Source organism: Mobula hypostoma, chromosome 5, assembly GCF_963921235.1.
Source record: "Mobula hypostoma chromosome 5, sMobHyp1.1, whole genome shotgun sequence".
Classification (NCBI taxonomy): Eukaryota; Metazoa; Chordata; class Chondrichthyes; order Myliobatiformes; family Myliobatidae; genus Mobula; species Mobula hypostoma.
Genome location: NC_086101.1, coordinates 35,598,574 through 35,625,875, shown reverse-complemented (window position 1 = coordinate 35,625,875; position 27,302 = coordinate 35,598,574). Strand labels below are relative to the sequence as shown.

Genomic DNA, 27,302 nt, shown 5'->3' with positions numbered 1-27,302 from the left:
CATTGTACTTCATTTGCCACTTCTCTGCCCATTCTTCCAATCTATCCAAGTCTCTCTGCAGACTCTCCATTTCCTCAGCACTACCAGCCCCTCCACCTATCTTTGTATCGTCAGCAAACTTAGCCACACAGCCATCTATTCCATAATCCAAATCGTTGATGTACAATGTAAAAAGAAGCGGCCCCAACACGGACCCCTGTGGAACACCACTGGTAACCGGCAGCCAACCAGAAAAGGATCCCTTTATTCCCACTCTCTGTTTCCTGCCAATCAGCCAATGCTCTATCCACGTATGTAACTTTCCCGTACTTCCATGGGCTCTTATCTTGTTAAGTAGCCACATGTGTGGTACCTTGTCAAAGGCCTTCTGAAAATCCAAATATACAACATCTACTGCATCTCCCTTGTCTAGACTACTGGTGATTTCCTCAAAAAATTGTAATAGGTTTGTCAGGCAGGATTTTCCTTTAAGGAATCCATGCTGAGTTCTGCCTATCTTGTCATATGCCTCCAGGTACTCTGTAACCTCATCCTTGACAATCGACTCCAACAACTTCCCAACCACCAATGTCAAGCTAACAGGTCTATAATTTCCTTCTTGCTTCCTTGCCCCCTTCTTAAATAGCCGAGTGAAATTTGCAATCTTCCAGTCCTCCGGAACCATGCCAGGATCTATCGACTTTTGAAAGATCATCGCTAATGTCTCTGCAATCTCCACAGCTACTTCCTTCAGAACACGAGGGTGCATTCCATCTGGTCCGGGAGATTTATCTACCTTTAGACTATTCAGCTTCCTGAGTACTTTCTCTATCATAATTGTGACTGCGCACACTTCTCTTCCCTGCCAACCTTGAGCGTCCGGTATACTGCTGATGTCTTCCTCAGTGAAGACTGATGCAAAATACTTGTTCAGTTCCTCTGCCATTTCCTTATCTCCCATTACAATTTCTCCAGCATCATTTTCTATCAGTCCTATATCTACTCTCACCTGTCTTTTACTCTTTATATACTTGAAAAAGCTTTTAGTATCTTCTTTGATATTATTTGCTAGCTTCCTTTCATAGTTAATATTTTCCCTCTTAATGACCTTCTTGGTTTCCTTTTGTAAGGTTTTAAAAACTTCCCAATCCTCTGTCTTCCCACTAATTTTTGCTTCCTTGTATGCCCTCTCCTTTGCTTTAACTTTGGCTTTGACTTCTCTTGTCAACCACGGTTGCATCCTTTTTCCACTCGAAAATGTCTTCTTTTTTGGAATATACCTGTCTTGCACCTTCCTCACTTCTCGCATAAACTCCAGCCACTTCTGCTCTGCCGTCTTTACCACCAGTGTCTCTTTCCAGTCAACTTTGGCCAGTTCCTCTCTCATGCCACTGTAATTTCCTCTACTCCATTGAAATACCGACACATCAGATTCTGGCTTCTCTTTTTCAAATTTCACAGTGAACTCAATCATGCTATGATCACTGCCTCCTAAGGGTTCCTTCACCTCAATCTCTCTAATCACCTCCGGTTCATTACACAATACCCAATCCAGTACAGCCGATCCCCTAGTGGGCTCAACAACAAGCTGTTCTAAAAAGCCATCTCACAGACATTCTACAAATTCTCTCTCTTGAGATCTAGTGCTGACCTGATTTTCCCAATCCACTCGCATGTTAAAATCCCCCACAATTATCATAACACTGCCCTTCTGACAAGCCTTTTCTATTTCCTGTTGTAATTTGTAGTCCACATCCCTGCAGCTGTTTGGAGGCCTATAAATAACTGCCATCAGGGTCTTTTTACCCCTGCTATTTCTTAGCTCAACCCATAAAGGTTCTGCACCTTCCGATCCTATATCACCTCTTTCTAATGATTTAATATCATTTCTTACCAATAAAGCCACGCCTCCCCCTCTGCCTACCTTCCTATCCTTCCGGTACACTGTGTATCCTTGGACGTTCAGCTCCCAGAGACATGCATCCTTTAGCCACGTCTCAGTGATGGCCACAATATCATACCTGCAGACAAGGTGAAGAAAGATCCTAAGGGCTTCTAGAGATATGTTAAGAGCAAAAGGATTGCATGAGACAACATTGGTCCTCTGGAAAATCAGAATGGTAAGCCATGCGTGGAGCCAAAAGAGATGGGTGTGATCACAAATGGATATTTCTGTATCTGTATTTACTAGGGAGACTGATGCAGAGTAAATAGAAGTGAAGCAAAGTAGCAGCAAGGTCATGGACCGTATACAGATTACAGAGGAGGAACTGTTTGCTGTCTTGAGGTAAATTAGGATGGATAAGTCCCCTGGGCCTATCAAGGAATTCCCTCGGACCTTGTGGGAGGCAAGTACAGAAATTGCAGGGGCCCTAGCAGAGATAATTAAGTCATCTTTAGTGACAAGTTAGGCACTGAAGGATTGGAGGATAGCTAATGTTGTTTGGCTGTTTAAGAAAGGCTCAAAAAAATTAATCAGGAAATTATAGGCCAGGGAGCCTAACATCAGTTTTGGGAGAGTTATTGAACAGTATTCTAACAGACCAGATATATGAGTATTTAGATAGACATGGAGTGATTAGGGATAATCTACAGGCTTTTGTGGATAATGTATCATGTCTAACTAATCTTAAAGAGTTTTTCAAGGAAGCTACCGGGAAAGCTGATGAAGGCAAGGCAGCAGATGTTGTCTACATGGACTTTAGCAAGACACTTGACCAGGTCCTGCATGAGAGGTTGGTCAAGAAGGTTCGGTTGCTTGGCATTAAAGATGAGGTAGTAAATTGGATTAGATATTGGTGTTGTGGAAGAACCCAGAGAATGGTAGTAGATGGTTGCCACTCTGACTGGAGGCTTGTGACTGGTGGAATGCCGCAGAGATCGGTGCTGGATCTGTTGTTGTTTGTCATCTATATTGATGATCTAGATGATAATGTGGTAAACTAAATCAGCAGATTTGTGGATGACACCAAGATTGGGGTGTAGTGAACAGCCATGAAGACTATCAAAGCATTCAGTAGGACCTAGACCAGCTGGGAAAATGGTCTTCAAAATAGCAAATGGAATGTAATGCAGACAAGTGAGAGGTGTTGCACTTGTTAGGCTCAACAAGGGTAGGTCTTACACAGTGAGTCATAGGACACTGAGGAGTGCGGTAGAACAAAGGGATTTGGAAATACTATAATTCATTGAAAGTGGTGATACAGGGAGATAAGGTTGTAAAGAAAGCTTTTGGCACATTGGCCTTCATAAATCAAAGTATTGATTACAGGTTGCTATGTTGAAATTGTATAAGACATTGGTGAGGCCTATTTTGGAGTATTGTGTGCAGATTTGGTCACCTACTACAGAAAAGATGTAAATAAGGTTGAAAGAGTACGGAGAAAGTTTACAAGGTGTTGCTGTGACTGGAGGACCTGAATTATAAGGAAAGGTTGAATAGATTAGGACTTTATTCCCTGGAGTGTAAAAGATTGAAGGGAGATCTGATTGAGTTACACAAAATTACGAGGGGTATAGATAGGGTAAACGCAAGCGGGCGTTCAGTGGGACTACAACTAAAGGTCATGGGTTAAAGGTAAAAGGTGAAAATTTTAAGGGCAATATGAGGGGAAACTTCTTCACTCAGAGGGTTCTGGGAGTGTGGAACAAGCTGCCAATACAAGTGATGCATGCGAGCTTGATTTCAATGTTTAAGAAGCTTGGATATGTACGTGGATGGTGGGGGTATAGAGGGCTATGGTTCAAGGGCAGGTCGAAGGAGGTAAGCAGTTTAAATGGTTTGACATAGACTAGATGGGCCAAAGGACCTATTTATGTGCTGTACTTTTCTATGATTCTATGACTCTATCAACCCTTAGGAGGCAGTGATCATAATATGATAGAATTCTCCCTGCAGTTTAAGAGGGAGACTGGAATCAGATGTAGCAGTAGAAATGTATCAGTGGAGAAAAGGGAATTGCAGAGGCATGAAAGAGGAGCTAGCCAAAGTTGTTTAGAAGGGGACACTAGCAGGAATGACAGCAAAACAGCAATGGCTGGAGTTTCTGGGAGGAATTTAGAAAGTGCAGGATAGATGCACTTCAAAGAAGCAGTGTATCTAGGACATCTGGGACGCCAGGAAGCACCGTTGAGCCCTCTGGAGACGTCGTGGGCTTATCTACGAAACGTCAAAGGAGGAGGGTGCCCACCTGATGACCCCGATAACGTACCTACTCTCCCTCCTTGTCACCACTCCAAGCCCACTGCCAACATTGAGAGTGCCGAGTTACCATAGGGATTGAAACATCAAGTCCTAGTAGCTCTACTAAAGGAAGAACGAGGTAACCATGGCTGACGAGGTAAGTCAGACAGTATAAAAGCAAATGAGACGGCATATAATATAGCAGAAATTAGTGGGAAGTTAGAGGATTGGGAAGGTTTTAAAAACCCACAAAAAGAACAAAAAAAAGCATTAAGGAGAGAAAAGATGAAATATGAAGGTAAGCTAGCCAATAATATGAAAGAGGATACCAAAAGGTTTTTTTAAATGTATAAAGAGCGAAAGAGAGACGAGAGTGGAAATCGGACTGCTAGAAAATGACACTGGAGAGATAGTAATGGGGAACAAAGAAATGGGGATGAACTTAATAAACATTTTGTATCTGTTTTCACTGTGGAAGACACCAACAGTATGCCAGAAATTCAGGAATCTCAGGGGGCAGAAGTATATGTAATTGCTATTACTAACGGGAGGGTGTTTGGGAAGCTGAAAGATCTGAAGGTAGCTAAGTCACTTGGCCCAGATGGACTACAGCCCAGTGTTCTGAAAGAAGTAGCTGAAGAGATTTGGAGGCATTAGTAGTGATCTCTCAAGAATCACTAGAGCACTGGAAAATTGCAAATGTCACTCCACTCTTTAAGAAGGGAGGGAGGAAAAGGCAGGAACTTATATAAGCCAGCTAGTCTGACTTCAATGGTCGGGAAGATGTTAGATTCCATTGCTAGGGATGAGGTTTCAGGCTACTTGGGGGCAGCATGGTTTCCTTAATGGAAAATTTTCCTGACAAATCTGTTGGAATTCTTTGAGGAAATAACTGTCAAGATAGAAAAAAGAGAGTCAGTAAATGTTGTTTACTTCAATTTTCATAAGATCTTTGACAAGGTGCCACACAAAAGGCTGCTAAACAAGATAAGAACCCATGGTGTTACAGGAAAGATGCTGTCATAGATAGAAAGAAGATTGGCTGACTGGCAGGAGGCATGGGGTGGGAATTAAGGGAGCCTTTTCTGGTTGGCTGCTTGGGACTAGTGATGTTCTGAAGAGGTGCAGGGGTTGGTGTTGTGACCATCTCTTTTCTCATCATATGCCAATGATTGGATGACAAAATTAATGGTCTTTGGTCAAATTTGCAGACGATAGAAAGATTGGTAGAGGGTTTGGTAGTGGTGAGGAAGTATGGGGCTGCAGAAGAACTTAGACAAATTGGGAGAATGGGCAAAGAAGTGGTTGATGGAATATATTATAGGGAAGAGTTTGGTCATGCACTTTGGTAGGAGGAATAAAGGTGTAGGCTATTTTCTAAGGGGGAGAAAATTGAAAAATTAGAGGTGCAATGGGACTTGGGAGTCCTTCCGCAAGATTCCCCAGAGGTCAACTTGCAGTCTGAGTCAGCAGCAAGGAAAGCAAATGCAATGCATTTCTTGAGGACTAGTATATCACAACAAGGATGTCCCTTGATGTAGAAAGGCAGGCTTACTCTTTCCCCTTCCCCTGTTCTTGGCACCCACCACCCATCCTGCCCTGACCTTCACACATGTCGTCTCACAGTCGCAAACACAGTGCGGCCACAGAATGCTTCTTGCTGCTGTTGGACTCAAACAAAGAGCACAAACGGGCAGGGCAAACACATTCACATCCATTCTCCAGTTCTAAACCGGGAGCAAATTCAGAAATCAGATGTGCAAATGATTTGGAATCCTTGTGCCAGGTTCCGTAAAGATTAACTTGCTAGTTGAGTTGGTAGTAAGGAGGGCAATTGCAATGTTGGCATTCATTTTGAGAGGACCAGAACATAAAGGCCAGGCTGTAATGCTGAGGATTTAGAAGACATTTGTCATACTGCACTTTGGGTACTGTGAGCAGTTTTGAGTCCCTTATCTAAGAAAGAATATGCTGGAATCGAAGAGGATCCAGAGGAGATAGTACTTGAGAATGAGTCCTGGAATTAAAGGGTTAACATATTTGGAGCGTTTGTTAGCTCTGGGCCTGTACTTGCTGGAGTTTAGAAGAATGTAGTGCGGGGTGTGAGGGGGTGGGGATTCCCATTGAAACCTATCAGATATTGAAAGGCTAGACAGAATGAATGTGGAGAGGATGTTTCCTATAATGAGCGAGTCGAGAACTAGATGGCACAGCCTCAGAATTCAAAGGCATCCCCTTAGAACAGAGATGAGGAGGAATTTCTTGAGCCAAGGGGCGGTAAATCTGTGGGATTTATTTCCATAGACAGCTGTGGAGGCCAAGTCATTGAGTGTACATTTAAAGCGGAGGGGGATGTGCTCTTGATTTGTAAGTGCATCAAAGATTACAGGAGGAGGCAGTAGAAAGGGGTTGAGAGGGATAATAAATCAGCCATGAAGGCATGGCGGAGCAGACGCAGCAGCCTGACTGGCCTAATTCTGCTCCTATTTTCTTATGGTCTTAATATCTACACATCCCTCAGTACTGCCCCACCCACAGTTGGACCCTCCCTCAGTACTGCTCCTCCCATAGTGGAATGCTCCCTCAGTACCACCCCTTGCATAGTGTGACCCTCCCTCGCTCCGATGTCTGGTTATGAGTGCCCCGACAGGACCCAGACTCACGCGTTCCCAGATCTCTCCCAATTGTCCCTTTGTCCTTTGCTTTGATAGACAATAGCCGGAATGACGCAGGAACCCCCAGAACTTGGATAGATACTCGATGGGGAGAACGTTTAATGGCGGCGGGAATGAGTGATGGTGTGAAGCCGATTTTTGTGGAAGCTGGAGGGACGTGAAGGTTGCAGCTGCCTTAGCACTGGGTTCCCCTGAGACCTCCATTGCTGAGATTCTGGTATGGTGAACCACAGGAGAGCCGGGGTTGTGGAGGACTGACAGCACACAGAGCAGCACTAATGAGGCAGTAAATTAGCACCGGCTGTGACTTACTGGCTGGAATTAATGGTAGCCATTAAATGGTTGTCACTCAAAATTGTGTCTTTATTTTAGCTCATTTCATACCAAAGGTTCCAGCAGAAGGCATTAACTAGATTTGAATTGCTTCAAAATTAATATCCAACTTGTTTTTTTGATATTGTTCAAAAAAATGACTGTTTCCCAGATTTTATCTCCTGCCTCCCTGGGTCTCCTCCATTCAATCTCGCAATCTCTTTCCCAGAATCTCTGCAATGGTTCCTGCGGTTCCTTGGCAGAGTGAGTCTGCCCCTTCTGCCAGTTCTCCCCCACAACCATCTGCTAGGCGAGTGAGATCATTGCAAGGAGACTCACATGCTACCGTTTGGGTTTTTCCGGCGCTTTTTTTGCTAAACTCAGTTCGACCTGGAGTTTCTCTGCCCAAGGGGCCATGAAGAACCAGCCACTTGTTTTGCAGGCAGAGGTTGCCGGAGTTTTAGACGTCATGGGAATCGCAGATATGGGGTTCAGTGTAGGGAAGTGGTGCCAAGGTGAAATCAGAGTCAGGTTTATTGTTACCAATATGAAATGTGTTGCTTTGCAGCAGCAGGACTGCGCAAAGGCATAAAATTACCATAAATTATAAAAATGAATAAATAGTGCTGAAGAATAATGAATAATTAAGTAGTGTTCATAGGTTCATGGACCCTTCAGAAATCTGATGGCTGAGGGGAAGTAGCTGATCCTGAATTTTAGAGTGAGGGTCTTCAGGCTCCTGTACCTCCTCCTTGATGGTAGTAACATGAAGAGGGGTGTCCTGTATGGTGAGGTTCCAAGAGCCGCCTTTTTGAAACACCTTGAAGATGTTGTCGATGATGGGTGGTGTTGTGGTGTGATGAAGCTTGCTAAGCCTACAACACTGTGCAGCTTCTTGCAATCCTGTACATTGGCGCCTCCATACCAGGCAGTGTTGCAGCCAGACAGAATGCTCTTCATGGTACATCTGTAGAAATGTGTAAGAGTCTTTTGAGACGTGCCAAATCTCCTCAAGCTCCTAATGAAATATAGCTTCATCACAAAGTGCATCGAGCTCCAGCTTGTTAGAGACCACGTTAAGGAACTGGGGTTTCAACTCAATGATCGTCGGCTCATACGGAAAAATGAGGAGGTGATAGATAGGAGCTACAGGGAGTAGTCACTCTGACGTTGCAGGTAGCAGATACCTGGATGACAGTCAGGAGAGGAAAAGGGATTAAGCAGCCAGTACAGAGTACCCTGTGACCATTCCACTCAATAGTAAGCATACCGTTTTGGATACTGTTGGGTGGATAACCTCTCTAGAGGGACGCCACAGTGACTGGGTCTCTGGCACTGAGTCTGGCTTTGTGGCTCAGAAGGAAAGGAGGGGAAAAAGAGGAGTATAGTTGTGATAGAGGACTCCATTATCAGAGGAGCAGAAAGCACATTCTTTGGGGGTTGAAAGAGACACCCGGATGGTATTCCAATCACAAACAAGAGAAAATCTGCAGATGCTGGAAATCCAAGCAACACACACAAAATGCTGGAGGAACTCAGCAGGCCAGGCAGCATCTGTGGAAAAGCCTAAACCTTTCCCCTTTCACCCTAAAGCCACACCCTCTTGTATTTCTCTCTCCTAATCTAAGTGGAAAGAGCCTATTCACATTTACTCTGTCTATACCCCTCATAATTTTGTAAACCTCTATCAAATCTCCCCTCATTCTTCTACGCTCCAAGGAATAAAGTCCTAACCTGTTCAATCTTTCCCTGTAACTCAACTCCTGAAGACCTGGCAACATCCTAGTAAATCTTCTCTGCACTCTTTCAATCTTACTGATATCCTTATTAAGTGGCCAGAACTGTACACAATACTCCAAATTTGGCCTCACCAATGTCTTATACAATCTCCCCATAACATCCCAACTCCTATACTCAATACTTTGATTTATGAATGCCAGGATGCCAAAAGCCTTCTTTACAACCCTGTCTACCTGTGACGCCACTTTCAGGGAATTATGTATCTGAACTCCCAGATCTCCTTGTTCCTCCACACTCCTCAGTGCCCTACCATTTACTGTGTATGCCCTACCTTGATTTGTCCTTCCAAAATGCAACACCTCACACTTGTCTGCATTAAATTCCACCTGCCATTTTCTGGCCATTTTTCCAGTTGGTCCAGATCCCTCTGCAAGCTTTGAAAGCCTTCCTCGCTGTCCACAACGCCTCCAATCTTAGTGTCATCAGCAAACTTGCTGATCCAATTTACCACATTATTATCTAGATCATTGATATAGACAACAAACAACAATGGTCCCAGCACAGATCCTTGAGGCACACCACTAGTCACAGGCCTCCAGTCTGATAAGCAATCATCCACTACCACTCTCTGTCTTCTCCCACACAACCAATTTCGAATCCAGTTTACAACCTGTCCATGGATACCTAGTGTCTGAACCTTCTGAACTAACCTCCCATGTGGGACCTTGTCAAAGGCCTTACTAAAGTCCATGTAGATAACATCCACAGCCTTTCCTTTGTCTACTTTCTTGGTAACCTCCTCAAAAAACTCTACAAGATTCGTTAAACATGATCTACCATGCACAAAGCCATGCTGACTACCCTTAATCAGCCCTTGGCTGTCCAAATACTTGTATATCCGATCTCTCAGAATACGTTCCAATAATTTACCTACTACTGATGTCAGGCTCAGCGGCCTGTAATTAGCTGGTTTACTTTTGGAGCCTTTTTTAAACAACTGAACAACATGAGCTACCCTCCAATCCCTCTGGCACTATACTCGTGGCTAAGGACATTTTAAATATTTCTGCCAGGGCCCCTGCAATTTCTACACTAGTCTCTCTCAAGGTCCGAGGAAATATCATGTCAGGCCAGGGGGAATTACCTACCTTCATTTGCTGTAAGGCAGCAAGCACCTCCTCCTCTTTAATCTCTATTTGTTCCATGACACTGCGAGCGGGAGACATAACAACAACCTGCTTGTTTATGATCTTAAATGTCCGTTTTGTCACTTTTTTCAAGCTCTGTGTCCAAAGATTGCAAAGACCTTGGGTCTTTGGGCCCACAGTAAAAGATTTTCTGGCCTCCCTGATGCCACACGAGTCTCTGGCCGTGACACCGACCCTCGATTCGCCCGTCTCCAGAGCCCCGAGATCTTAGGCTTTTGGACATGATCGGGATTCTCAGGCCAAACCTTTGGCATGTCGAATATCAGCCAGTCATGGAACCACGGGAATGGGTCCCATTCCCGCAAAGACCCGAAGCCTGCGTGTAACTCCAGATCAGGGTCTTCAAAAGAACCTTGAAAGGAAAAAATAAATATACTAAAGGTAGAAATAGAGCTGTTTCGGAAGAGGCAAGCAAAGGAGTTGCCGTTGGGTGCCATCATTCCTCCTGAGCTCCAGCCATGGCATCATCCAATGCATTTCTTAATCTGTTTTCAGTTGACTCGGTTGCAAAGGAAGGGGCATGCAAATGGTGTATGGATTGCCAATCAAGTTGTAGTTGTCTCAGCCAGTCACAACCCCACAATGCTGGTGCTTCTGTTTTTACCATGTACAAGGCCAATGAGATTTGTTGGTTGTATATTTCACTGTTACAAATGTCATTCCTCCAGGAGTTATCTTCTCTCCAGTGTAATTCTTAGATGGATATCTGCAGGCTTCAGCTCAGTATCTTTGAAATGCCACTCAAACTAATTCTGTGGAATGACTGAAACAGCTGAGCCAGTGCCCATTACTGTTCACTTCTGGTGTAAGCCATATTGCTTGTCTCATGTTAGTTTTCACATTGTAAACCTCAAGGCTATTCAGTCCTGTGTCACTCTCATTATTATCAGATTTTTTTCCATCACCAGCATGCAGGTTAGTTCTCTTTTTGGAACTGCAACTTGACTTTTTAGCTCTTCCTTGTGCAGTCCATTTATTTTTTGTCTGCCTATTCTGTTCTCTGTTGCATTTTCTTCAAGTTTCACAATTACTTTCATGATACCCAGTAGGCGGCACGGCACAGCAGCAACAGCCTTTCGGATCTGATGTTACTTTAATTTTTTAATTTAATTTTAAGGCACGATTTTTGATTAGGGCACATGGATAACAGAGCGACTATCTACCATCGCCAGATACTGCTACAATACAGAGATCGCCCAAAAACAAATCTTCATGAAGATCTGCTGGTTAAATTACGCGACCTCGGCTTGCTGAGGGGATCGGGCCTACAGTCCTCAGAGTCGCCTGAGGCCGGTGGCCGGAGGTGGGGTCGTCGTAAGTGGTAGCAAAGCAAGCGGGCAGGAGTCCGTGCCAGGCAAAAAGCAAACCCCAGCCAGCCGGCTCTCCCATCCATTCTGTTCTCCAATGTCCGCTCCCTGGACAATAAGTTGGACTACATCCAACTCCAACGAAATACTCAGTGGGAGTACAGAGTCTGTTGTATGTATGTTTTCACGGAAACATGGCTCATCGACGGAATCCCGGACGCCACCATTCAGCTGGATGGGCTCGTCTTGTTTCCAGCGGACAGAGATGCAGCTCTTTCTGGTAAGACTCGCAGTGGTGGCTTGTGTGTTTACATCAATATGGAATGGTGCAAGAACTCTGCGCTGGTTTCCAGATACTGCTCATCGCTAGTGGAGTTTGTGACTGTAAATGCAGACCATTTCATTTACCACAGGAATTCACCACTGTCCTTATAGTCAGTGTGCACATCCCCCCAGCGCTAATGCTAAGGAGGTGCTCTGTGAACTGTATGGGGCTATTAGTGAACTGCAGAACACACACCCTGATGGACTGTTTATTGTCGCTGGAGATTTTAACCACGTGAACCTTAAGTCAGTGCTCCCCAGATTCCATCAGAACATGGACTTTGCAACGAGAGGGCAGAATGCGTTGGACGTTGTTTACATAAACATTTCTGACAGGTACCAGGCGGAGCCCTGCCCCCACCTCGGTTACTCAGACCACATCTCTGTTATGCTAATCCCAGCATACAGACCGCTCGTCAGGCGCTCCAGGCCAGTTCAGAAGCAGGTGAAAACCTGGCCAGCAGGAGCCATCTCTGCTCTTCAAGACTGCTTTGAGCACACTGACTGGCACATGTTCAGGGAGGCTGCAACCGATGGCGACTCTACTAACTTAGAGGAGTACATGACATCAGCGACTAGCTACATCAGCAAGTGCGTCGATGACGTCACTGTGGCCAAGACCATCACCACACGTGCTAACCAGAAGCCATGGATGACCGCGGAGGTGTGTGCGCTGCTGAGAACCCGTGACTCTGCCTTCAGAGCAGGCAACAAGGCAGCCCTAACAACAGCGAGGGCCATCAGAGAGGCAAAGCGTGCACACGCCCAGTGAATCCACAGCCACTTCCGGGACAGCGGCGACATGCGGCGCATGTGGAAAGGCATTCAGGACATCACCAACTACAGGACAACATCACCTGGCTGTGCAGGTGATACCTCCCTCCCAGATGGGCTGAATAACTTCTACGCTCGTTTTGAGGCGGAAAATGACATGGCGGCAAGGAAGACCACCCCTCCTCCAAATGACCAGCTGCTGTGTCTTACCGTGGCCGATGTGAGGAGAACCCTATGCAGGGTCAACCCACGGAAGGCTGCTGGACCAGACAATATTCCTGGCAGAGTCCTTAGATAGATAGATAGATAGACGTACTTTATTAATCTCGAGGGAAATTGGATGTGCAGACCAGCTAGCAGATATTCTCACTGACATCTTCAACATCTCCCTGAGCAGCGCCATCATTCCTACGTGCTTCAAGGCCGCCACCATCGTCCCCGTGCCGAAGAAGTCTTCAGTGTCCTGCCTCAATGATTACCGTCCCATCGCACTCACATCCATCATCATGAAGTGTTTCGAGAGGCTCGGCATGAGGCATATCAAGACCCTTCTGACCCCCTCACTGGACCCCCTGCAGTTCGCGTACCGTCCCAACCGTTCAGCAGACGACGCCACTTCCACCACCCTCCACCTGGCCCTAACCCACCTGGACAAATAAGACACATACGTTGGAATGCCGTTCATCGACTTCAGTTAAGTATTCAACACAATCATTGCTCAGAAACTGATCGGAAAGCTGAGCCTACTGGGCCTGAACACCTCCCTCTGCAACTGGATCCTAGACTTTCTGACTGGGAGACCTCAGTCAGTCCGGATTGGAAACAGCATCTCCAACCCCATCACACTGAGCACGGGCCCCCCAGGGCTGTGTGCTCAGTCCACTGCTGTTCACTCTGCTGACCCACGACTGTGCAGCAACACACAGCTCGAACCACATCATCAAGTTCGCCGATGACACGACCGTTGTGGGTCTCATCAGCAAGAACGATGAGTCAGCATACAGAGAGATGGTGCGGCGGCTAACAGACTGGTGCAGAGCCAACAACCTGCCTCTGAATGTGAACAAAACAAATGAGATGGTTGTTGACTTCAGGAGGACACAGAGCGACCACTCTCCGCTGAACATCGACGACTCATCCTTTGAGATCGTTAAGAGCACCAAATTTCTTGGTGTTCACCTGACGGAGAATCTCACCTGGTCCCTCAACACCAGCTCCATAGCAAAGAAAGCCCAGCAGCGTCTCTACTTTCTGCGAAGGCTGAGAAAAGTCATCCTCCCATTCTCCATCCTCACCACATTCTACAGAGCTTGTATTGAGAGCATCCTGAGCAGCTGCATCACTGCCTGGTTCGGAAATTGCACCATCTCGGATCGCAAGACCCTGCAGCAGATAGTGAGGTCAGCTGAGAAGATCATCGGGGTCTCTCTTCCCACCATTACAGACATTTACACCACACGCTGCATCCGCAAAGCAAACAGCATTATGAAGGACCCCACACACCCCTCATACAAACTCTTCTCCCTCCTGCCATCTGGCAAAAGGCACTGAAGTATTCGGGCTCTCACGACCAGACTATGTAACAGTTTCTTCCCCCAAGCCATCAAACTCCTCAATACCCAGAGCCTGGACTGACACCAACCTACTGCCCTCTACTGTGCCTATTGCCTTGTTTATTATTTATTGTAATGCCTGCACTGTTTTGTGCACTTTATGCAGTCCTGGGTAGTTCTGTAGTCTAGTGTAGTTTTTGTGCTGTTTTACATAGTTCAGTGTAGTTTATGTTTTGTTTCATGTAGCACCATGGTCCTGAAAAATGTTGTCTCGTTTTTACTGTGTACTGTACCAGCAGTTATGGTTGAAATAACTCCAGAACGAGGGGTCACAGTTTGAGGATAAAGGGGAAGCCTTTTAGGACCGAGATTAGGAAAAACTTCTTCACACAGAGAGTGGTGAATCTGTGGAATTCTCTGCCATAGGAAACAGTTGAGGCCAGTTCATTGGCCATATTTAAGAGGGAGTTAGATATGGCCCTTGTGGCTAAAGGGATCAGGGGGTATGGGGGGAAGGCTGGTACAGGGTTCTGAGTTGGATGATCAGCCATGATCATACTGAATGGCAGTGCAGTCTTGAAGGGCCGAATGGCCTACTCCTGCACCTATTTTCTATGTTTCTATATTTCTAAATGACAATAAAAAGTGACTTGACTTGACTTGATATCAGCAAAACTGATTAGGCTGGTTTGACTGGAGCAGTTAAACTTATAAGCAGTTAAATAACACACACAAAAAATGCTGGTGAACACAGCAGGCCAGACAGCACCTACAGGAAGAGGTACAGTCGACGTTTCGGGCTGAGCCCCTTCGCCAGGACTAACTGAAAGAAGAGCTAGTAAGAAATTTGAAAGTGGGAGGGGGAGGAGGAGATCCGAAATGATAGGAGAAGACTGGAGGGGGAGGGATGGAGCCAAGAGCTGGAAAGTTGATTGGCAAAAGGGATACGAGGCTGGAGAAGGGAGAGGATCATGGGATGGGAAGTCTATGGAGAAAGAAAGGAGGAGGGTAGCCAAGAGGATGGAGAGCAGGCAAGGAGTTATAGTGAGAGGGACAGAGGGAGAAAAAAGAGAGGAAAAAAAGGGGGGGGGAATAAATAAATAAGGGATGGTGAACAAAGGGGAGGAGGAGCATTAACAGAAGTTAGAGAAGTCAATGTTCATGCCATCAGGTTGGAGGCTACCCAGACGGAATATAAGGTGTTCTTCCTCCAACCTGAGTGTGGCTTCATCTTGACAGTAGAGGAGGCTGTGGATAGACATATCATAATGAGAATGGGACATGGAATTAAAATGTGTGACCACTGGGAGACCCTGCTTTCTCTGGCGGATAGAGCGTAGGTGTTCAGTGGAACAATCTCCCGGTCTGTGTCGGGTCTCGCCAATATATGGAAGACCACATCGGGAGCACCGGACGCAGTATATCACCCCAGCCGACTCACAGGTGAAGTGTCGCCTCACCTGGAAGGACTGTCTGGGGCCCTGAATGGTGGTGAGGGAGGAAGTGTAAGGGCATGTGTAGCACTTGTTCCGCTTACAAGGATAAGTGCCAGGAGGGAGATCAGTGGGGAGGGATGGGGGGTACGAATGGACAAGGGAGTCGCGTAGGGAGCGATCCCTGCGGAATGCAGAGAGAGGTGGGGAGGGAAAGATGTGCTTAGAGGTGGGATCCCGTTGGAGGTGGCGGAAGTTACGGAGAATTATATGTTGGACCCGGAGGCTGGTGGGGTGGTAGGTGAGGACCGGGGAACCCTATTCCTAGTGGGGTGGCGGGAGGATGGGGTGAGAGCAGATGTGCGTGAAATGGGACAGATGTGTTTGAGAGCAGAGTTGATGGTGGAGGAAGGGAAGCCCCTTTCTTTAAAAAAGGAAGACATCTCCTTCGTCCTGGAATGAAAAGCCTCATCCTGAGAGCAGATGCGGCGGAGACGGAGGAATTGTGAGAAGGGGATGGCATTTTTGCAAGAGACAGGGTGAGAAGAGGAAGAGTCCAGGTAGTCATCAGTAGATAAGCTGTCTCCAGAGATAGAGACAGAAAGATCTAGAAAGGAGAGGGAGGTGTCGGAAATGGACCAGGTAAACTTGAGGGCAAGGTGAAAGTTGGAGGCAAAGTTAATGAAGTCAACGAGCTCAGCATGTGTGCAGGAAGCAGCGCCAATGCAGTTGTCAATGTAGCGAAGGAAAAGTGGGGGACCGATAACAGTATAGGCTTGGAACATGGACTGTTCCACAAAGCCAACAAAAAGGCAGGCATAGCTGGAACCCATATGGGTGCCCATGGCCACGCCTTTAGTTTGGAGGAAGTGGGAGGAGCCAAAGGAGAAATTATTAAGAGTAAGGACTAATTCCGCTAGACAGAGCAGAGTGGTGGTAGAGGGGAACTGGTTAGGTCTGGAATCCAAATAGAAGTGGAGAGCTTTGAGACCTTCCTGATGGGGGATGGAGGTATATAGGGACTGGACATCCATGGTGAAAATAAAGTGGTGAGGGCCAGGGAACTTAAAATCATCGAAAAGTTTAAGAGCTTGAGAAGTGTCATGAACATAGGTGGGAAAGGATTGAACAAGGGGGATAAAACTGTGTCGAGGTATGCAGAAATGAGTTCGGTGGGGCCGGAGCAAGCTGAGACAATAGGTCGGCCAGGACAGGCAGGTTTGTGGATCTTGGGCAGGAGGTAGAAACGGGAAGTGCGAGGTGTGGGAACTATAAGGTTGGTAGCAGTGGATGGGAGATCCCCTGAGCGGATAAAGTCGGTGATGGTGTGGGAGACAATGGCCTGGTGCTCCTTAGTGGGCTCCCTCCCCCCTCTGATCCCAGCTCTCATCCGTGCCGGGTCTTTACCATCCCCTCCAACCTTCAACTCTCTGAGGCAGAGCACTTTCTGGGGGTCCAAGACACCGACTTCTACAAAGAAGAGATCCGCATGCTCCACGACCACTGGACTAAATGTGTAAATGTAGGAGGGGACTATGTTGAAAAATAAATGTGCTAGGTTTTCTAAAATTGACTCCTTCTACCTTAGGCCACAAACTTATTAATCACCACTCGTATTTCAACTGTTCTTTTAAATGTAAGTTTTGCTTCAGTTAGGAGAGTTTCTGAATGCTTCCTGTAAGATTCCACAAGCTAAACGATCTGTCAGTGCAACATTAAGCCCATAACTGAACTGACAAATCTCTGACAATCTCTTCAATTCAGCCACATATGCTGAAATGGACTCCCCTTCTTTTTAATTCTGCTTATGAAACCTAAAGTGGTCTGCAATCAACAATGGTTTTGGTTGTAAATGTTCCTGCATTACTTTCATGATATCAGCAAAACTGATTAGGCTGGTTTGGTTGGAGCAGTTAAACTTATAAGCAAACTTTATGTTCTATTAACACTCAGCAAAACTGGTACTCCTTTCTCATTGGCTATTTCACTTGCTTCAAGATACAGCTCGATTTGCCCATTATACAATATCCAATTATACGTTGTGTAATCATACATGTCAATCTTTCCAATGTAACCATCCATTTTCGCTCTTTTTAATGATTATTATTGCTCAGTACCCATTGTTTATGAACCCGTGAATTTGTCCATTTGCTGCCTTTTTTTTTAAAGACCTCGGGCGTGTCTGTCCCTTCAAATGAAGCACATGCTGCTTTTTTTTACTCAACCGTTTCTCGCCGCACGTTTCTTTAAACTCGGGCATCCTGTTGCACTTCAACAGGTAGGTAGTCGTCTCGGGTTCATTTTAAAAACACCTTGTCGCCAGTCATGTTTTGTAACTCCAAAACGTTAAACGAATTAAAAGCAAAAACACACAACCAGGAATAACATATCTTGGTTTCATTTTTACTTTAAGTGAGTTGCGTACGTGTGGCGTAGTTATGTCGTGGATATGCGTTTCACTTATTTTTTACATATAACCCGTAATGAATAATTTAAATGATTAAGAATGCTTAATCAAACAATATATGGATCGCAATGGACAGGCTCAAGGCATGGCCTCCTGTTTGACTTGGCACTGTCCGTGTGGAGTTTGCTCATTCTCCCTGAGACTACACACATTTCCTTCCCCCAGAAGCTCTGGTTTCTTCCCATGTCTCAACACCTTGTTGGTCAGTGGGCCAATCAACTGTGGTAAGCTGTCCCTGGTGTGTAGGTAGACCATGGGGAGAATAAAAATGGGATCACTGTAGAAGTTCAAAGTAAATTTGTTATCAAAGTGCACATATCTTATCATATACAACCTGAGATCCATTGAACAGCACATTTGGAAAGCGGTGAAATCATCGGACAAAGTCAGCATGGATTTGTGAAAAGAAAATCATGTCTGACGAATCTCATAGAATTTTTTGAGGATGTAACTAGTAGAGTGGTGGTGGAATGCTGCTCCTATACCGTATAGAAACTGGAACACCACGTGGTCGTGGGGAGAATGTGCGAACTTCACACAGGCAGTGGCAGGAATAGAACCGGGGTCATTGGTGCTATTATGGCGTTATGCTACTGTGTCATCTACTTTACAAAATATTTTCAGAGCTCATTCCCTAAAAAGGGTCCTGTTAACAGATTCCACAGAAGGAGTTGAGTGCTAAAGAGAGGCAAGGGTACGAGATAAGATATGGATCGCAATGGACAGGCTCAAGGCATGGCCTCCTGTTTGACTTGGCACTGTCCGTGTGGAGTTTGCTCATTCTCCCTGAGACTACACACATTTCCTTCCCCCAGAAGCTCTGGTTTCTTCCCATGTCTCAACACCTTGTTGGTCAGTGGGCCAATCAACTGTGGTAAGCTGTCCCTGGTGTGTAGGTAGACCATGGGGAGAATAAAAATGGGATCACTGTAGAAGTTCAAAGTAAATTTGTTATCAAAGTGCACATATCTTATTATATACAACCTGAGATCCATTGAACAGCACATTTGGAAAGCGGTGAAATCATCGGACAAAGTCAGCATGGATTTGTGAAAAGAAAATCATGTCTGACGAATCTCATAGAATTTTTTGAGGATGTAACTAGTAGAGTGGATAGGGGAGAACCAGTGGATGTGGTATATTTGGATTTTCAAAAGGCTTTTGACAAGGTCCCACACAGGAGATTAGTGTGCAAACTTAAAGCACACGGTATTGGGGGTAAGGTATTGATGTGGATAGAGAATTGGTTGGCAGACAGGAAGCAAAGAGTGGGAATAAACGGGACCTTTTCAGAATGGCAGGCGGTGACTAGTGGGGTACCACAAGGCTCAGTGCTGGGACCCCAGTTGTCTACAATATATAATTAAATGCAGGGTGACTTGGATAGGTTGGGTGAGTGGGCAAATTCATGGCAGATGCAATTTAATGTGGATAAATGTGAAGTTATCCACTTTGGTGGCAAAAATAGGAAAACAGATTATTATCTGAATGGTGGCCGATTAGGAAAAGGGGAGGTGCAACGAGACCTGGGTGTCATTATACACCAGTCATTGAAAGTGGGCATGCAGGTACAGCAGGTGGTGAAAAAGGCGAATGGTATGCTGGCATTTATAGCGAGAGGATTCGAGTACAGGAGCAGGGAGGTACTACTGCAGTTGCACAGGGCCTTGGTGAGACCACACCTGGAGTATTGTGTGCAGTTTTGGTCCCCTAATCTGAGGAAAGACATCCTTGCCATAGAGGGAGTACAAAGAAGGTTCACCAGATTGGTTCCTGGGATGGCAGGACTTTCATATGAAGAAAGACTGGATGACCTGGGCTTGCACTCGTTGGAATTTAGAAGATTGAGGGGGGGATCTGATTGAAACGTATAAAATCCTAAAGGGATTGGACAGGCTAGATGCAGGAAGATTGTTCCCGATGTTGGGGAAGTCCAGAACAAGGGGTCACAGTTTGAGGATAAAGGGGAAGCCTTTTAGGACCGAGATTAGGAAAAACTTCTTCACACAGAGGGTGGTGAATCTGTGGAATTCTCTGCCACAGGAAACAGTTGAGGCCAGTCCATTGCCTATATTTAAGAGGGAGTTAGATATGGCCCTTGTGGCTACGGGGATCAGGGGGTATGGAGGGAAGGCTGGGGCGGGGTTCTGAGTTGGATGATCAGCCATGATCATAATAAATGGCGGTGCAGGCTCGAAGGGCCGAATGGCCTACTCCTGCACCTATTTTCTATGTTTCTATGTTTCTAATATATTTACAATATCACTGAAATAAGTACACAAAAGCTAGGACCAGAGGGCACAGTTTCAGAATTGAAGGACATAGAACAGAGATGAGGAAAATTTCTTTAACCAGAGGGTGGTGAAGGTGTAGAACGTCTGGCTGTGCAGGATAAATCATTGGGTATATTTAAGGCAGAGGTTGATAGGTTCTTGATTAATCAGGGGATCAAAAGTTATGGGGAGAAGACAGGAGAATGGGGTTGAGATGGATAATAACTCAGTCATGATGGAATGGAGGATCAGACTCGATGGGCCAAATGGCCCAATTCTGCTCCTATGTCTGATGGTCTTACGATTGCATCAGTACATTGGAGCCAGGGTAGATCCTACGAGATGTTGATGCCCAGGAATTTGAAGCTGCAAATGCTTTCCACTACTGATCCCTCAACGAGGACTGGTGTGTGTTTTCCCCATTTGGCCTTCCCGAAGTTCACAATCGATCCTTTAGTCTTGCTCTTGAGTGCAAGGTTGTTGTTGTGACATTTTACAGAATTATGGAACAGACTGAGGGGCCAAATAGCCTCTTCCTCATTTTCTTTTCATGGCTGACAAGATATTTGAGACTACTGGGATCTGAGAATTTTCCAGAAACATTTTAGTGGTGAGTTTTTAAAAAATATATGCATTGGAGTAATAATTACAGAATCACACCTCCCTGCCCTTTTCCCCCAGCTACACTGTAATACCACATAATCCTCAGTATATTAAAGTCTTCCAGAAAAACTCTGTTTTAATCATGGTTTGAACAACGAGGTGTCAGGTTCACAGTGTGGAGGCTGCACCATGCTCCCAATGCTCCATCCTTTATTTTGTTATTGTAATCTTCAGTGCCAGGGTAGTGCAAGATAATGTGTTATGTAAGAGGGAAGAAATTAAGTAAATTGTTGTTAGAATTTGGTCTGCAGCCCTCTGCAAAGAGAGTGAATGACTTCTGCACAGGAGAATGGATTTTCGATTTTGCTCTGGGAAATACCTGTCGAGGGAACTGATGGGTAAGAGGTTTGACCTTTTTTCAGCTGGATTACACACTCACAAGGAGATTGCCCTCAAACTCAACATAAACAATGTAACTAGAGCTCAAAAGAGAAGGCAAGGTGGAAACACTGAGATGTTTTAGTGGTGTGTCTGTGGACTAAACCCTCCTGTTCAAGCCCTTTGTCATATTGCAGTCTTGTATATCAATCGTGGAACAGTGAGCCACAGAACAGCATAGAACGTAGAACAGTACAGCACAGAAGCAGGCCCTTCGGCCTGTCGTGTACGTGCTGAATGCCATTTCGTACTCTGGTACCCCTCTCGTCCTTTCTCTTCCCCTCACATCTCCTCCCTCTAGTAACCTCCTCCTTCCCTTTCTTCCATGGTCCACCGTCCTCTCTAGGTTCCTTCTTCTTCAGCCCCTTACTTTTTCCACCTACCTCCTGTCCGCTTCTTACATCACCCCCTCCCAGCCTCCCCCTCACCTGGTCTCACCTATCAACTCCCTCTCTCTCCACATTCTTATTCTGTCTTCCTGCCTCCTTCCTTTCCAGTCCTGATGAAGGGTCCTGGCCCAAGACATCGAATGCTTATCTCCCTCCATAGATGCTGCCTGGCTTGATGAGTTGCCCCAGCATTTTGTGTGTGCTGCCCAAGTCGTCCTTCCTGTAATTGGGCAATGAGAATTGTACATAATACTCTAAGTGTGGCTTAACCAGAGTTTTACATAATGTAATGTAATAATAGAAAGTAAGAACAGAAGAAAATAGGAGCATGTGTAGGCTACTTGGCCCCTCAACCTTCCCCTACTCTCAATAAAATCATGACCGATTTACCTCACTCCTCATTCTCTTCCATTCTATTTCTCCATGGACCTCAATTCCCTGATCAAGTGAGCATTTATCCTCTTTTTAAATACCTCTAGAGATCTAATATCCATAACCCTTTGGGGCAGAGATTTACTATCCTCGGAGAGGTTGCTTTAAATGACTGCCTCTAATCTTGCAACTCTGCCCCTTCATTTGAGACGCTATCGTTAGTGAATACATCTCAATATCTACCCTGCTGTGACACTTCAGTAAATTATATCTTTGAATAAATTCACTCCTCATTCTTCAAAACCCCTAAGTACATAGATCTAGGACACTTTTCTCCTTGCAGGACTTAGCCAAGTGAATCTCTTTTGGACAGCCTCCAATGTCTCTATATTGTATGGGAATCAGTATTAGTGAAGTAGGAAAGCTTATCTAGAGCTTAACTTTCTGCCCTACCTTGGACCCAAACCCTCAATCTCCCAACCAACAAAAATTTGCTCCATCAGGGGTGGAGAATTCAGAACTTAAGATTTCTTTGTTCTGGACTCCCCTCAGCAAAGGGTAAAGTTTCTCTCCGTCCAGTTGGCTCCTTTAGTCATCTTAAAATTATCATTATCATCTCAATCTTTAGCACATGAAGGGATAGGAGACTGGTAATGGCCTGGATGAAAATTTAGATGGGTGGTTGGGTTAGTAAGTTTGCAGAACGATGTAAAGATAGGAGAAAACTCTTTTGGAGCAGTTTCTCCTAATTTAATCTTTTGAAAAGCATTTGTCTTAAACACCTCAATTCAATTGTCCCAAGTATCAGAATCAGAATCAGGTTTAATACCACTGACATATGTTGTGAAATGTCTTGCTTTGTGGCAGTACAGTGCAATATACTATATACTATAGTATACTATAAATTACAATGAGAAATATATACAGCATAAAACATTAAATTAAATAAGTAGGCAAAAAGAGAGCAAAAATAGTATGGTAGTGTTCATAGTTTGGTTCATTGTCCATTCATAAATCTGATGGCAGAAGGGAAGAAGCTGTTCCTGAAATCTTAATTGAGCATAGAACATAGAATAGTACAGCACAATACAGGCCCTTCGGCCCACAATGTTGTGCCGACCCTTAAACCCTGCATCCCATATAATCCCCCACCTTAAGTTCCTCCATATACCTGTCTAGTAGTCTCTTAAATGTCATTAGTGTAACTGCCTCCTCCACTGACTCATGTCTCCAGGCTCTTGTACCTCCTCACTGAAGCATGTTCTAGGTACTAGGGTCCTTAATGATGTTTTTGAGGCACCATCTTTTGAAGATGTCCTTTCATTTTATTTCCTGAAGATGAGGAGTGTTGCAGATGTACTGCACTTGGGCAGATTCAGCAAACTCGGGCAACTTGTGCACAAGAAACTGCACAGATCTGCACAAGAGTTGGCAGATGCTGGAATCTGGTGCAAAAGCTAACTGCCCGGGGAGCTCAGTGGGTCGAGCAGCATCTGTGGAGGGAAGGGAACCACTGACATATCCCAACCCTGCACAGATGCTGACAGACTTGAGAAATTGCAGGATTTAAGAGCTTAGTCCTTGATATTTGTCAGTTTGTTGATGCCATTGACACAAAGCAATGTGTCCATTGGCGAATTAGTGAAATCCAAAGTTCACTTTCAATAGCTGAGCTGAAAGATCCGGCTTTTAATTTTCTGAAGGTTAACAATGCCGGGTACTCTGAGACACTTACAAGGCCAATACAGACAGGGCTCTTCATCACTGTCTCCTTGACCGATTATAACAACTCAACCAGTTCCAAGTCAGCAGCCGGTACGGCACTTTGCCACATCCAGATGTGGTGGCCCCTTCACATCATGCACAGCTGCTGATCAAATCTCTTTATCTCCTTGACTTGACAATGTGATTTGAGCTGAGCTTAGAACACAGAATCATGTCTCTCGGCTTTGTTGACCACCCACACTCAGGGTCGAAGGTTTGTGGGTTCAAGCCACACTCCAGGGGCGTGAGTACAATGCACAGGCGGTCACTCCTGATTCAGCACTGCGGGTGTGCCGTGTTGTCAGAGGGCTTGCCTTTTAGAGAAGTTGTTCAGCGATTGTTTTGATCGTCCCCCTTCTCGCTGTGGTGACACCTCTCAGTTCCTTGTTAGTGAGAGAGAGAGCCTCTGGCATGTCGAAGCGTTGGGTGAATAATAGTTTATGTTTGACTGCAGATCGTGGGGGCTTTCCTATTGCTCGCTGGTGTGTGGTGGGTGCTGATGCTTCCTGTTGCGATTAAGTGGAGAAGGGGGAGAGGAGAGTCGATGGTTTGCTGCTGCTTATGCATGGGGATGGGGAGTGAACTTTAGAGTTCTAACGTTTTTCTGTCCTTCACTCTTTGGGATTCTCTGCTGTTTTCTTGGATGTCTGTGAAGAGTAAGAATTTCAGGTTGTATACTGTATATATTTTCTGATATTAAGTTGAGCCATTGAGATCTCCCGCCACTATCTCAGTATAGCCTGTATGTAGCTGTCAGCAGACTTTGAGCCATAACTTACTCCAGCCTCACTTGTTTTCACCAATCACCTGCCAGCTTTTACTTTTCTCTCTTCCTCTCACCTTCTTATTCTGGTTTCTTTCCCCTTGATCGATGAAGGTCTCACCCCAAAATGTCGACTTTTCATCCTCCTCCATTCTCAGCCTGACCTGCCGAGGTGCTTCAGCATTTGTGAGGTTGCTCTGGATTTCCGGCATCCGCAGAATCTCTTGTGTTTATGGCTGTTTGTGGGAGCTTACTGTGCACAGAACCATAGTTTCTGGCATGACAGTGGTGTTTACACTTTAAGGAGTATTTCACTGGTGGCAAGGAGCTTTGGAATGTGTGATAGAAAGCCTTTCTATTCACGTAATTCTTACTGTGTAATTCTTCTATATCGGGCTCCTCCCACCCTCTCCATCTCTCTCTCTTTCCTTCACATATTTATCCAGCTATCGTTTAAACTCACCTCGGCCTTTCACCTTAAGAATGTCCTGTGAGGTATGCTCCACATTTCTCTGTTCCCTGGGAAACAGAACATGGAACATATAACAGTACAACACAGTCCAGGCCCTTCAGCGCACAGTGTTGTTCCAACCTTTTAACCTGTTTTAAGAACATTTTAACCCTTCCCTTCTCTTCCACAAAGCCCTCCATTTTTCTTTCACCCATGTGCCTGTCAAAGAGACTCTTAAATATCCCTAATATAATTGCACGCACCTACCACATTCTGTGTAAAAAAAAAACGACCTCTGACATCTCCCTGTACTTTCCTCCAATCACCGTAAAATTATGTCCTCTTATATTAGCCATCTCACCCTTGGAAAAGGTCATTGGCTGTCACTCTATCCTGGCCTCTTATACACTTCTATCAAGTCACTTCCATCGCTCCAAAACAGGAAAGCCCCAGCCTGCTCAACCTTTCCTCATAAAACATGCTCTCTAATCCAGGCAACCTCCTGGTTAATCTCCTTGCTACCCTCTCTAAAGCTTCCACAGTCTTCATATAAGGAGTGGGTCAGAACTGAACACAACTCCAGAAATGCAAGCAAAGGAGGTTTCTGAATTTCCCATCAGGCTGGCTGTGGTTGTGTGCTGGGGGTGAGGGTGGATTGGTGTGAGAGTGGAACAATGTCTTGTAAACTGAAGAGATCTGAGACTCAGGAGGCCAAAGGAATTTTGCATGTCCACATCCGTTCCTTAGCAAAGTTTATTGATGCACCTAACCGGATGCGTCATGGCTTGGTGTAGGAACTGGCGTGGGGCACTGCAGTAGTACTGAGGGGTTGGCATGGTACTATAGCAGTTAGTGTAATGCTTTAGAGCACCTGCAACTTGGGCTGGATCCCATCACTGTCAGGAAAATGTTTTTACAGTGTCTATAAAAAGAATTCACCCCCAACACCCCTGGATGTTTTCATTTTTTTTTTGTTTTATGATACTGAATCACAGTGGATTTTGGCTTTTTTTGACACTGATCAACAGAAAAAGACTCTTTCATGTCAAAGTGAAAACATATCTCTACAACGTAATCCAAATTAATTACAAGCATAAAACACAAAATAATTGATTGCAAAAGTATTCACCCCCCCCTGCCTTTAATACGACACACCAAATCATCACTGGTGTAGCCAATTGGTTTTAGAAATCACATAATTAGTTAAGGTATCCTAGCTATATATAAACCTGTGCGCAGTCAAGGTGTCCCGATCGATTGTAGTAAAAATAAACCTGAATCTGAAAGGTCCAACTGCTGGGGAGTCAGTATCCTGACAAAAGAACAATCCAAGCAACTCTGTGAAAAAGTGATTGAAAAGTGCAAGTCAGGAGTTGAATACAAGAAAATTTCCAAGTCACTAAATAGCCCTTGGAGTACAGTTAAGACAATCATCAAGAAAGGGAAAGAATAAGGCACAACTGTAGAACAGGCCGTCCTCAAAATCTGAGTCCAAGAAGGGGACTAGTGAGGGAGGCCACCAAGAGACCTATGGCAGTTCTGGAGATGTTACAAGCTTCAGTGGCTGAGATGGGAGAGACTGCGCATACAACTGTTGCCTGTGTGCTTCACCAGTCACAGCTTTATGGGGAGAGTGGCAAAGAGAAAGCCACTGTTTGAAAAAACTCAAATGAAATCTCAGCTAGGGTCTGCCAGAAGGCATGTGGGAGACTCGGAAGTCAGCTGGAAGAAGGTTCTATGGTCTGATGAAACCAAAATTGAGCTTTATGGCCATCAGACGAAACACTATGTTTGGGGTAAGCCAAATGCTGCACATCATCAAAAACACTCCATCCCTACCATGAAACGTGCTGTTGACTGCATCATGCTGTGGGGATGCTTCACTGCAACAGGCTCTGGAAGGCTTGTGAAGGTAGAAGATAAAATGAATACAGCAAAATACCAAAAAAACCTGGAGGAAATCCTGATGCCATCTACAAAAGAACTGCGATTGGGAGAAGATTTGTTTTCTGGCAAGACAATGACCCCAAACATAAAGGCAAAGCTCCAGAGGAATGGCTTAAAAACAACAAAGTTAATGTCCTGGAGTGGCCAAGTCAGAGTCCAGTCCTCAATCCAATTGAGAATTTGGGGCTGGACTTGAAAAGGGTTGTTCACTCATGATCCCCATGCAATCTGACGGAGATTGAGCAGTTTTGTGAAGAAGAACAGGGAAAAATTGCAGTGTCCAGATGTGCAAAGCTGATAGAGACCTATCCACACATACTCAGGCTCTAATAGCTGCCAAAAGTGCG

At 45.2% G+C, this 27,302-nt stretch overlaps 1 protein-coding gene across 2 annotated transcripts in view; it reads left to right on the top strand.

Moving 5' to 3' along the window:
• itgbl1 (integrin, beta-like 1) overlaps positions 1-27,302 on the top strand; it is a 200,135-nt gene that overhangs the window by 136,154 nt on the left and 36,679 nt on the right. The gene's annotated exons all lie outside the window — the stretch shown is intronic.